Raw genomic sequence first — 12,954 nt, 5'->3', positions numbered from 1 at the left:
GAAATAAGAACACCGTGAATTCATTGTCCCAGGAAGGGGAAACTTTATTGACACATTCCTGGGGTCAGATACATCACATGATCACACTGACAGAACCACACGCACATAGACACAGGCAACAGAGCATGCACAATGTCGGCACTAGTACAGTGTATATCCACCTTTCGCAGCAATGCAGGCTGCTATTCTCCCATGGAGACGATCGTAGAGATGCTGGATGTAGTCCTGTGGAACGGCTTGCCATGCCATTTCCACCTGGCGTCTCAGTTGGACCAGCGTTCGTGCTGGACGTGCAGACTGCGTGAGACGACGCTTCATCCAGTCCCAAACATGCTCAATGGGGGACAGATCCGGAGGTCTTGCTGGCCAGGGTAGTTGACTTACACCTTCTAGAGCACGTTGGGTGGCACGGGATACATGCGGACGTGCATTGTCCTGTTGGAACAGCAAGTTCCCTTGCCGGTCTAGGAATGGTAGAACGATGGGTTCGATGACGGTTTGGATGTACCGTGCACTATTCAGTGTCCCCTCGACGATCACCAGTGGTGTACGGCCAGTGTAGGAGATCGCTCCCCACACCATGATGCCGGGTGTTGGCCCTGTGTGCCTCGGTCGTATGCAGTCCTGATTGTGGCGCTCACCTGCACGGCGCCAAACACGCATACGACCATCATTGGCACCAAGGCAGAAGCGACTCTCATCGCTGAAGACGACACGTCTCCATTCGTCCCTCCATTCACGCCTGTCGCGACACCACTGGAGGCGGGCTGCACGATGTTGGGGCGTGAGCGGAAGACGGCCTAACGGTGTGCGGGACCGTAGCCCAGCTTCATGGAGACGGTTGCGAATGGTCCTCGCCGATACCCCAGGAGCAACAGTGTCCCTAATTTGCTGGGAAGTGGCGGTGCGATCCCCTACGGCACTGCGTAGGATTCTACGGTCTTGGCGTGCATCCGTGCGTCGCTGCGGTCCGGTCCCAGGTCGACGGGCACGTGCACCTTCCGCCGACCACTGGCGACAACATCGATGTACTGTGGAGACCTCACGCCCCACGTGTTGAGCAATTCGGCGGTACGTCCACCCGGCCTCCCGCATGCCCACTATACGCCCTCGCTCAAAGTCCGTCAACTGCACATACGGTTCACGACCACGCTGTCGCGGCATGCTACCAGTGTTAAAGACTGCGATGGAGCTCCGTATGCCACGGCAAACTGGCTGACACTGACGGCGGCGGTGCACAAATGCTGCGCAGCTAGCGCCATTCGACGGCCAACACCGCGGTTCCTGGTGTGTCCGCTGTGTCGTGCGTGTGATCATTGCTTGTACAGCCCTCTCGCAGTGTCCGGGGCAAGTATGGTGGGTCTGACACACCGGTGTCAATGTGTTCTTTTTTCCATTTCCAGGAGTGTATTACAATCTTCTGTGGAGCAGGAGTTCATCATATAATCTAGAAATGAAGACTCTGATCTGGGAATTCCCCTCCCCCTCTGTACTTCCAAAACTGCAAGCACATACATAAAACTAAACCTCAGCACAGTATCGCTAAACATACGTACTGAAATGCGGAAGGAATATTGACGTTTAACATCCTGTCGACAATGAAGTCATTTGACATATTGCAAGCTCTTGAGTGGGGAAGGAAATGTCAAGTATCCTTTTCAAAGGAAACTTTAAGGGCACAAATATTTATACCACAACAGTGTATCGAATCTTACCTTTACCCATCTCTGCTGGATCCAAGATCACATGTGGTGTGGGGATGTCCTGTGATATTTTGAAGCCCACAGAAAAGATGTACGAGGTGCATTCAAGTTCTAAGGCCTCCGATCTTTTTTCTTCGGACTGGAAAGAGATACAAACATGCGTATTGTTTTAAAATGAGGCCGCGTTCATTGTCAATATGTCCCAGAGATGGCAGCACCGTACGGCAGATGGAATTTTACCGCCAGCGGCGAGAATGAGAACTGTTTTAAATATTTAAAATGGCGACGTTTTCCTTACTTGAACAGCATGAAATCATTCCTTTTCTGAATTTGCGTGGTGTGAAACCAATTGAAATTCATCGACAGTTGAAGGAGACATGTGGTGATGGAGTTATGGATGTGTTGAAAGTGCGTTCGTGGGTGCGACAGTTTAATGAAGGCAGAACATCGTGTGACAACAAACCGAAACAACCTCGGGCTCGCACAAGCCGGTCTGACGACACGATCGAGAAAGTGGAGAGAATTGTTTTGGGAGATCGCCGAATGACTGTTGAACAGATCACCTCCAGAGTTGGCATTTCCGTGGGTTCTGTGCACACAATCCTGCCTGACGACCTGAAAATGCGAAAAGTGTCATCCAGGTGGGTGGCACGAATGCTGACAGATGACCACACGGCTGCCCGTGTGGCATGTTGCCAAGCAGTGTTGACGCGCAATGACAGCATGAATGGGACTTTCTTTTCATCGGTTGTGACAATGGATGAGACATGGATGCCATTTTTCAATCCAGAAACAAAGTGCCAGTCAGCTCAATGGGAGCACACAGATTCAACGCCACCAAAAAAATTTCGGGTAACCGCCAGTGCTGAAAAAATGATGGTGTCCATGTTCTGGGACAGCGAGGGCGTAATCTTTACCCATTGCGTTCCATAGGGCACTACGGTAACAGGTGCATCCTACGAAAATGTTTTGAAGAACAAATTCCTTCCTGCACTGCAACAAAAACGTCCGGGAAGGGCTGCGCGTGTGCTGTTTCACCGAGACAACGCACCCGCACATCGAGCTAACGTTACGCAACAGTTTCTTCGTGATAACAACTTTGAAGTGATTCCTCATGCTCCCTACTCACCTGACCTGGCTCCTAGTGACTTTTGGCTTTTTCCAACAATGAAAGACACTCTCTGTGGCCGCACATTCACCAGCCGTGCTGCTATGCCTCAGCGATTTTCCAGTGGTCAAAACAGACTCCTAAAGAAGCCTTCGCCGCTGCCATGGAATCTGCAGGGCGATTACATCGAGAAGTAACACCAGTTTCATCGATTTCAGTTGAGAAGTTAATTGGAAAAAAAATCAGAGGCCTCGTATAGGTAGTTCATGTGAGAGGTCAGTTCTTAGAGTGAACAAGAACAAATATGGGCCCAGAAAGCATTGGTACAAATAGGAGTGTGAAATAATCCAACCTGACACTCGGCACAGTGGCTGTCAGAAGTATCTGTAAATGGTAAATGGCTTTAGAGTTTCTCCTACCAGTATATATTCTAAGTTTGTTACTGTGCAATGTGGAACAGTATATTTTTCTATACTGCAGCCAAACAGAATGTGTGTGTGCGTGTGTGTATGTGTGTGTGTGTGTCTGCGCGCGCACGCCCGCATGCCTGTGTATGGTGGAGGTGGATGGAGGGCAGAGTGTGTGCATGTACTATGAGTGGAATTTTGATCATTGTAGAGACCTTTTCATGAACTCTGCACATAAGAGACACAGTGTTAATTGTAAACTATTTAATTTCAAGATCCCTTTTCATCATAGCATGTTTGTTGAGTTAGTAATAGGAAAAGTGGCAGTAGCACATTGAGGGACATATGTCACGTGGGCACATGGTTATGGAAGATATTGTGATACATATACCTCAGCTGTAAGTTGACTGAAAATGCTCTTTACAGATAGTTCGACACAATCAATGCGACAGCAAACAATGAAGATGTCTTACAGAGCTAATGAACACCTTAATCATCAAATAAGTGGGCAACTTACAACTGACCCAGCATTTGCCTTAAACAAACTGGGGAAACTAGAATAAATTATGATATCTATTATTGATTCAATGTGGCCTTATGACTGTATACTGATAAGTTTGACCAAGGATTGAAAATTTTCTCACAAGTTCCATGACGGAAAATCTCACTCTTTTGATTTTTACAATCGTAAGAAACTATTACTCTGCCTACATAAGTTTGATAACATTGAACCCCTGGCAGAGTGGAATGGAATGTATCAGAATGGGTCACAACAGAATGTCAAGTCAAGTATTTTTGGGAAGAGTTTTGAGGCTGACATTGGTAGTGGGATGGAAGCGTTACCTTCTAAAACTGAAAATTAATTTAACCTCACCACTCATTTGTGAACCAGTAGTGGACTCTTTGCGTTCTAAAATTTTACTTTCAATATTTGCTTCCCTTTTGTGACACCTTTGAAAGGTTGCAGGAGGATTTGGACTTTTTACCTGCAAGTTGAAACAGAACACAATTTAATTTGTACAGTACCCAGACAAATAAAGAGCCTAAACTGAGCATCAACAGGAGCCAAGAAAGATCAAATAAATTTTGTTAGAACTATCTTTTTTTAAAATAGTGAGAGAGTAAGTCAAGAAAAAAATACAAATTTTCATGACGTTTTTGGCAGCTGTGAAAAAGGGGTGAGGGGGGGAGAAAGAGAGAGAGAGAGAGAGAGAGAGGAAAAGTATAAATGTGCTATGTTTTACTTGTAAATATTTTTGTTTTGTTTGTACATATATATTCCTAAATCAAATAAACGATGACATTTTGAAATGTTTAGATGACACTTCCTCTATTATACCATCCCCTAACTGTGTGGAGGTTTCACAACACAACTTCAGTCAAGAACATGCTTTATGATTTTAGCTTTGGTCATTAATAGACTTTGTTACTGCTAGTTCCTTAGTTCTGATTCTGTATTCTGACTTTCTTATATCGTTGATGGTATCTCATAACGTCAGTAATCTGTCAGATTTGAAGAAGTTGTTAGCATGAACTGAGCAGTTTAATCATTGGATTTAGGGCATACATGAAGGTTAATTTTGTCACTCTTTTGTTTGTTAAAGAAAAACAACATGTTCATTGTTTGAGCGGAACTGCAGAGGCGCAATACTGAAGCACACTCCAATCTGAGTTCTGAGATGTGCAGACTGTATTGAGAATTAACATTTATGTATATTTGGTGAATACAGATACGAAGTCAATAAAAGAGGTGAGTCCCACATTATAAATAAACTTTTTGTTTATACAATATATCTTTAATAATGCAGATGCAGTGAGCTTGCTGTTTCAGAAAAGCTGCCATTGTGATGAAAGTGTTACATTGTCTTTAAATAAGGCTGCATAAATGGTTACAGTGAAACTACAGATACTGTATGTTAGGCTTAAATATGCTATTGTCAAACCATTACACAAAAAAGGAGACAAATCATCAGTGGAAAACTTCTGTCCCATTTCATTATTGGCAATATTTTCAAAAGTGTTTAAAGGGTTATGTAAATGGATTTTATAAACACTTAGTACAGAAAAATATTCTCATTCACAATCAGTTCGGATTTTGGAAAGATTGTCAACTGATCAAGCTATATTCACTTTTACAGGTGATATATTAGAATTGATGAATCAAAAGTTATTACCACTTGTAATACGAGGTGCATTCAAGTTCTAAGGCCTCCGATTTTTTTTCTAATTAACTACTCACCCGAAATCGATGAAACCGGCGTTACTTCTCGACGTAATCGCCCTTCAGACGTACACATTTTTCACAACGCTGATGCCACAATTCCATGGCAGCGGCGAAGGCTTCTTTGGGAGTCTGTTTTGACCACCGGAAAATCACTGAGGCAATAGCAGCAGGGATGGTGAATGTGCGGCCACGGAGAGTGTCTTTCATTGTTGGAAAAAGCCAAAAGTCACTAGGAGCCAGGTCAGGTGAGTAGGGAGCATGAGGAATCACTTCAAAGTTGTTATCACGAAGAAACTGTTGCGTAACGTTAGCTCGATGTGCGGGTGCGCTGTCTTGGTGAAACAGCACACGTGCAGCCCTTCCCGGACGTTTTTGTTGCAGTGCAGGAAGGAATTTGTTCTTCAAAGCATTTTCGTAGGATGCACCTGTTACTGTAGTGCCCTTTGGAACACAATGGGTAAGGATTACGCCCTCGCTGTCCCAGAACGTGGACACCATCATTTTTTCAGCACTGGCGGTTACCCGAAATTTTTTTGGTGGCGGTGAATCTGTGTGCTTCCATTGAGCTGACTGGTGCTTTGTTTCTGGATTGAAAAATGGCATCCACGTCTCATCCATTGTCACAACTGACGAAAAGAAAGTCCCATTCGTGCTGTCGTTGCGCGTCAACATTGCTCGGCAACATGCCACACGAACAGCCGTGTGGTCATCCGTCAGCATTCGTGGCACCCACCTGGATGACACTTTTCGCATTTTCAGGTCGCCATGCAGGATTGTTTGCACAGAACCCACAGAAATGCCAACTCTAGAGGCGATCTGTTCAACAGTCATTCGGCGATCCCCCAAAACAATTCTCTCCACTTTCTCGATCGTGTCGTTAGACCGGCTTGTGCGAGCCCGAGGTTGTTTCGGTTTGTTGTCACACGATGTTCTGCCTTCATTAAACTGTCGCACCCACGAACGCACTTTCGACACATCCATAACTCCGTCACCACATGTCTCCTTCAACTGTCGATGAATTTCAATTGGTTTCACACCACGCAAATTCAGAAAACGAATGATTGCATGCTGTTCAAGTAAGGAAAACGTTGGCATTTTAAATATTTGAAACAGTTCTCATTCTCGCCGCTGGCATTAAAATTCCATCTGCCATACGGTGCTGCCATCTCTGCGATGTATTGACAATGAACGCAGCCTCATTTTTAAACAATGCACATGTTTCTATCTCTTTCCAGTCCGGAGAAAAACAATCAGAGGCCTTAGAACTTGAATGCACCTCATATTCTGTGATCTGGCTAAAGCTTTTGATTGTGTTAAGCATGATACCCTTATACAAAAGTTAAAATATTATGGGATAACAGGAGTAGCAGGCTCATTGTTCTCATCTTTTTAATAGAAAACAGTGTGTGTCTGTATCAAGCTTACCACATAACAATAGTCATTCAAAATATGAAACCACCAGACAAGGGGTTCCCCAGGGCTCTATTTTAGGTCCCTTGTTGTTCCTATCATATATTAATGACCTTCCATATGCAGTGTCACAAAATGCAAATTTTGTCTAATTTGCAGATGATACAAGTATTGGTATAAAAAACAATACCTGTGATCTCACTGAGCAATCAGCTAACAAAATATTTGTGAGTATCAGTCCACAGCAAATGAATTGTCACTGAATTTTGACAAGACCCAGTACATACAGTTTAGTACCTCACAAAGAATACCTGACCCTGTAAGTATAATGTATTCAAACAATGAAATTAAAGCTGTAGACAGTGTCAAATTTTTAGGGGTACAAATTGACCACAACCTAAATTGGAAAACTCACACTCTAGACTTAATGAAACGCCTTAGTCCAGTTACATTTGCAGCACGCATGGTAGCAGAAATAGGTGATTTAAAAATGAAGAAGTTCGTTTATTCGGCCTACTTCCATTTACTAATGAGTTATGGAATCATCTTTTGGGGAAACCCCTCACAAAAAGAGAACATTTTCAAGATTCAGTAACGAGTCATTAGAATCATATCTGGTGTTAGTCCTAGATCATCATGCAGAGACCTCTTTAAGAAACTTGGTATTCTAACTACTACGTCTTAGTACGTATACTCATTGATGTCCTTCGTCATTTCCAACATTTTTCTTTTTACACAAAATAGTGCAAAACATGATTATAATACCAGAACCAAAAACAATCTGTATAAGGATTATAAAAGCTTAACATTAGTACAGAAGGGAGTCAAATACATGGGTATATATTCAATAACTTACCAGAGCACATCAAAGGTCTTGTAGGTAATAAAAATCAGTTTCAGAGTGAATTAAAGAACTTCCTGTTGGCCAGCTCCTTCTACTCCATCGATGAATATCTTCAGAAGGATTATAGCTCATAACTCTGTGTGCATTAGAATTGTACACTATCCATGTATCTGAGTTGAAAAAAAAAATTAAAAAAAAAAAAAAACTTCGACTCTTTCCGCATCCCAGAGACTCCTCTCCAAGGGATCCATGGAAAACGATAAATGGAATGTAGCTTTGCTGTAATGATGTTGTGTTGTGTGACAGCACATGTGTGCAAAAAGGGAGAGAACAAAACCCTGGGTATTTCTCTTCTTTTCCATCTGTATAATGTTTTGGAATGTAGGCTGCGGTGACAGATTGACCGGTAGTGTAGCCAAGGTTTAGGATACATTGAAAGGTGATAGTTTGGTTCTGAAATGGCCAAGCTATATAGAAGGTTTCAGTTATTCCACATGAGAGATTGTAACGTATTTGTGACCCACTGACATGACTGAGCAGGAAGAATGTTCGGATAATGAGGGAGGAATTATGAATATAGCGTAACAGAATAATTTTTTTTCTTTTTTATGCAGGTGTGTAGTTTTATTCTTTACTCTTTTTATGTTGATGTTTGATTTCATGTATGGACTGAAATAAAAACAAATTACAGAAAGCATAGATATTAAAGTTGAGAGGAATGAAAGAGAAAGGAAATAAAATCATATGAATTACAACAAATGCAATCAAAGTAGAGCAGTACACACTTTCTGCAAAAATTAGAAATTTTCTTGCAGTACATAGTTCAGACGATCTGCATTGTTGACAAGAAATGAGGAAACACTGTTGGAAATGTTATCACTTAAGAAAATTAGCATGTTGTGAAGGCTATCAAGGCTGTTGAAATTAATTGCAAATACAGCTTTATACAAATGCAGGATATACATTCCAAATGGCAGCTTTTAAAAAATTCAACTTGAGTTTGAACAAAACTCCTGCGGGTAATAGAGCACGGCCCGTTTTTAGAATGCCACCTGCAATGTGCAGGAGCTGCAGTGGCACCAGCCATTGACTGAGGGGCAGACAGTGAAGTTTTGAAGGACAGATTTGACAGCAGGAAGTCAACAGCAGCAGCTTTCAAGACCCCGCATTTCACAATGCGGAGCCTCGGCATCTCAGAGCATCCCCAACTTCCGCCACTCTTCTCTCATTTTTGCCAGCTCCACGCCTTCCCAGTGATGTATTGGCAGCTTAGCAAAGAACCTGCAAAAGAAGAGGACGATCAGTGTGCTTCACACTTCAATATTGTTTGTGCGGGTGTGCACACTCCTGAAGGGGAAGGGTGTGGAGGGAAATCTGTTGTATCCTTTTCAGTCAGACCATCTCAGCATTAATTTTAAATGATTCAGGGTTATCACAGAAAACCTAAATTTGAAAAAATATTAAAATTTAGATGAAGCTCATAAAATTTGTGATAAGTCATTCTGTGTTTTAAGTGTAGGCAATCATCTTCAGTTAAAATAGGCAAGTCTTTAAAAATGAATAAAAATGAAATGGAAAGTTATAAAAAAGAGGGGGCACTAAAAATATCGTGTTAAATAGTCTCCAACTTAGTCTACATTCAGTCTTCTTGATATTCTGCTCCATGGTAACTTTATATGTTGCTTTTTTCACATCCATCCACATTATTTTCGTAATGGTTAATGTGGACGTATGGTTTTCTTGTAAATTTTTATCCCATACTAAAATGCGAAATCTGTTATAGTCGGAAGCTCATTCCATGAAATAGTTTTCTCATGAAACAGTGAAGAAATTTATTTGCTTTTTGATATTGTGGATTTAAAGATTATCATTACGTTGTTTACTAAAATGTTATCCAACTTGGGCTGGCAACCATAATATTACCCCGCTACAACTGGCAACAACTTTGTGCTACCTAACAGATACATTTCACAATTTGCTTTCTTTTATTTTTATCCTGATTAAGGTGTGTATCAGACACAAATAACTAAGTCTGATTGTCTAAACGAACCATTAATAACAAGACAGGATCAAAATTTAGAAAAATAATAGCACATGACTTACAGAGTTGTTAGATATTATGTAACTAGGTTGATGATAAACCTATTCACCAAGTGGCGGTAGGAGAACACACACATAAATGGTTAAAGAAATTTGCAAGCTTTTGGAGCCATTGACTCTTTCCTCTGGCAGAAGGGTTCAAGGGGAAGGAAGAGGGACGAAGAAAAAGAACTGGCAAGGTTTAGGAAATGGGAAGTGTTTGGAAAAGTTGCCCAGAACCTTGGGTTAGGGGACTTACCGAACTGAGAGCTTAGAAGTGAAGATACAGTAATAATCAAGACAGAGACTACTGATGGAACACTATGCAAGAGTTAATAAGAGTGGAAAGCTAAGTACATTGTATGTGGAAGAGGGTATGGGGAGGGGAGTGGGGTCAGAACATAAATGATGTAGAAAACAACTAAAAGGGAGTGAAGAAAGGAATAGTTACTGTGAAGATACGCTGAGACCAAAGAAATTAACGTAAATTAAGGCCAGGTGAGTGGCGAGAATGAAGGACATCATGTAATGCCAGTTCCCACTAGACATTCACCTTACTAGGCTTTACATGTACCAAAACTGCTTTATCCCCTGGGGCAGGCATACAAATATATCAGGGGCATGGCCATTGAACCAGGATGTCTCCTTCCTATGCCAATCTTTTCATGAGTCCCTTGGAGGGGCTTTCTGGGATCCATAACCCTTCAGCTTGTGGTTTGATCTAGATACATTGATGAAATCTTTGCCATATGGACCCTCAGTGGGGTTTACATGTTAAAATTCTTAGAATCTCAGTGAATATATTCTCCCAATTAAATTTCACATGGTCCTATTCTGTATCCCAAGCCACTTTCCTTTATGTTGACCTCATCCTCACCAAATGTCAGCGACTCACTTCTGTTAACATTAGCTCTACTAACAAACAACAGTTGCAATCCTTCACATGTCAAACATTTCTTCCCATACAGCCTTGGCATTAGAAGTGAACGTACACTATGCGATCAAAAGTATCTGGACACCTGGCCGAAAATTACTTGCAGGTTCGTGGTACGCTCCATTGGTAATGCTGGGATACAGTATGGTGTTGGCCCACTCTTAGCCTTGATGAAAGTTTCCACTCTCACAGGCATACATTCAATCAGGTGTTGGAAGGTTTCTTTGGGAATGGCAGCCCATTCTTCATGGAGTGCTGCACTCAGAAGAGGTATCGACATCGGTCGGTCAAGCCTGGCACAAAATTGGTGTTCCAAAACATCCCCAAGGTGTCCTGTAGGATTCAGGTAAGACTCTGTACAGGCCAGTCCATTACAGGCATGTTATTGTCATGTAACTGCTCTGCCATAGGCCGTGCATTATGAACAGGTGCTCGATTGTGTTGAAAGACGCAGTCACCATCCCTGAATTGCTCTTCAACAGTGGGAAGCAAGAAGGTGCTTAAAACATCATTGAGGCCTCTGCTGTGATAGTGCCATGCAAAACAACAAGGGGTGCAAGCCCCCTCCAAGAAAAATACGACCAGACCATAACACCACTGCCTCTGAACTTTACTGTTGGCACCATACAGATCACCACAGTGTGTACAATAATTTGTCACTCCACTCAACATTTTTCCACAGTTCAATCGTCCAATGTTTACACTCTACACCAAGTGAGGCATCATTTGGCATTTACCGATGTGATGTGTGGCTTATGAGCAGCCACTCGACAATGATATCCAAGTTTTCTCACCTGCAGACTAACTGTCATAGTACTTTCAGTGGATCCTGATACAGTTTGGAATTCCTGTGTGATGGTCTGGATAGATGTCTGCCTATTACACATTACAACCCTCTTCAACTGTCAGTGGTCTCTGTCAGTCTGCAGAGGTCGACCTGTACGCTTTTGTGCTGTACCTGTCCCTTCATGTTTGCACTTCACTATCACAATGGAAACAGTGGACCTAGGGATGTGTAGGAGTGTGGAAATCTCGTGTACAGACGTATGACGCAAGTGACACCCAATCACCCGACCACATTCGAAGTTCATGAGTTCTGTGGAGCACCCTACTCTGCTCTCTCACATCTACATCTACATCTACATGATTACTCTGCAATTCATATTTAAGTGCTTGGCAGAGGGTTCATCGAACCACAATCATATTATCTCTCTACCATTCCACTCCCGAACATCACGCGGGGAAAACGAACACCTAAACCTTTCTGTTCGATCTCTGATTTCTCTTATTTTATTTTGATGATCATTCCTACGTATGTAGGTTGGGCTCAACAAAATATTTTCGCATTTGGAAGAGAAAATTGATGACTGAAATTTCGTAAATAGATCTCGCCGCGACGAAAAACGGCTTTGCTTTAATGACTTCCATCCCAACTTGCGTATCATATCTGCCACACTCTCTCCCCTATTACGTGATAATACAAAACGAGCTGCCCTTTTTTGCACCCTTTCGATGTCCTCTGTCAATCCCACCTGGTAAGGATTCCATACCGCACAGCAGTATTCTAACAGAGGACGAACAAGTGTAGTGTAAGCTGTCTCTTTAGTGGACTTGTTGCATCTTCTAAGTGTCCTGCCAACGAAACGCAACCTTTGACTCGCCTTCCCCACAATATTATCTATGAGGTCTTTCCAACTGAAGTTGTTCGTAATTTTAACACTCAGGTACTTAGTTGAATTGACAGCCTTGAGAATTGTACTATTTATCGAGTAATCGAATTCCAACGGATTTCTTTTGGAACTCGTGTGGATCACCTCACACTTTTCGTTATTTAGCATCAACTGCCACCTGCCACACCATACAGCAATCTTTTCTAAATCGCTTTGCAACTGATACTGGTCTTCGGTGACCTTACTAGATGGTAAATTACAGCATCATCTACGAACAAACTAAGAGAACTGCTCAGATTGTCACCCAGGTCATTTATATAGATCAGGAACAGCAGAGGTCCCAGGACGCTTCCCTGGGGAACACTTGATATCACTTCAGTTTTATTCGATGATTTGCCGTCTATTACTATGAACTGCGACCTTCCTGATAGGAAATCACGAATCCAGTCGCACAACTGAGACGATGCCCCATAGGTCCGCAGCTTGATTAGAAGTCGCTTGTGAGGAATGGTGTCAAAAGCTTTCCGGAAATCTAGAAATACGGAATCAACTTGAGATCTCCTGTCGAAAGCGGC

Source organism: Schistocerca serialis, chromosome 11 (assembly GCF_023864345.2).
Source record: "Schistocerca serialis cubense isolate TAMUIC-IGC-003099 chromosome 11, iqSchSeri2.2, whole genome shotgun sequence".
Lineage (NCBI taxonomy): Eukaryota > Metazoa > Arthropoda > Insecta > Orthoptera > Acrididae > Schistocerca > Schistocerca serialis.
This window is presented reverse-complemented; position numbering follows the sequence as displayed.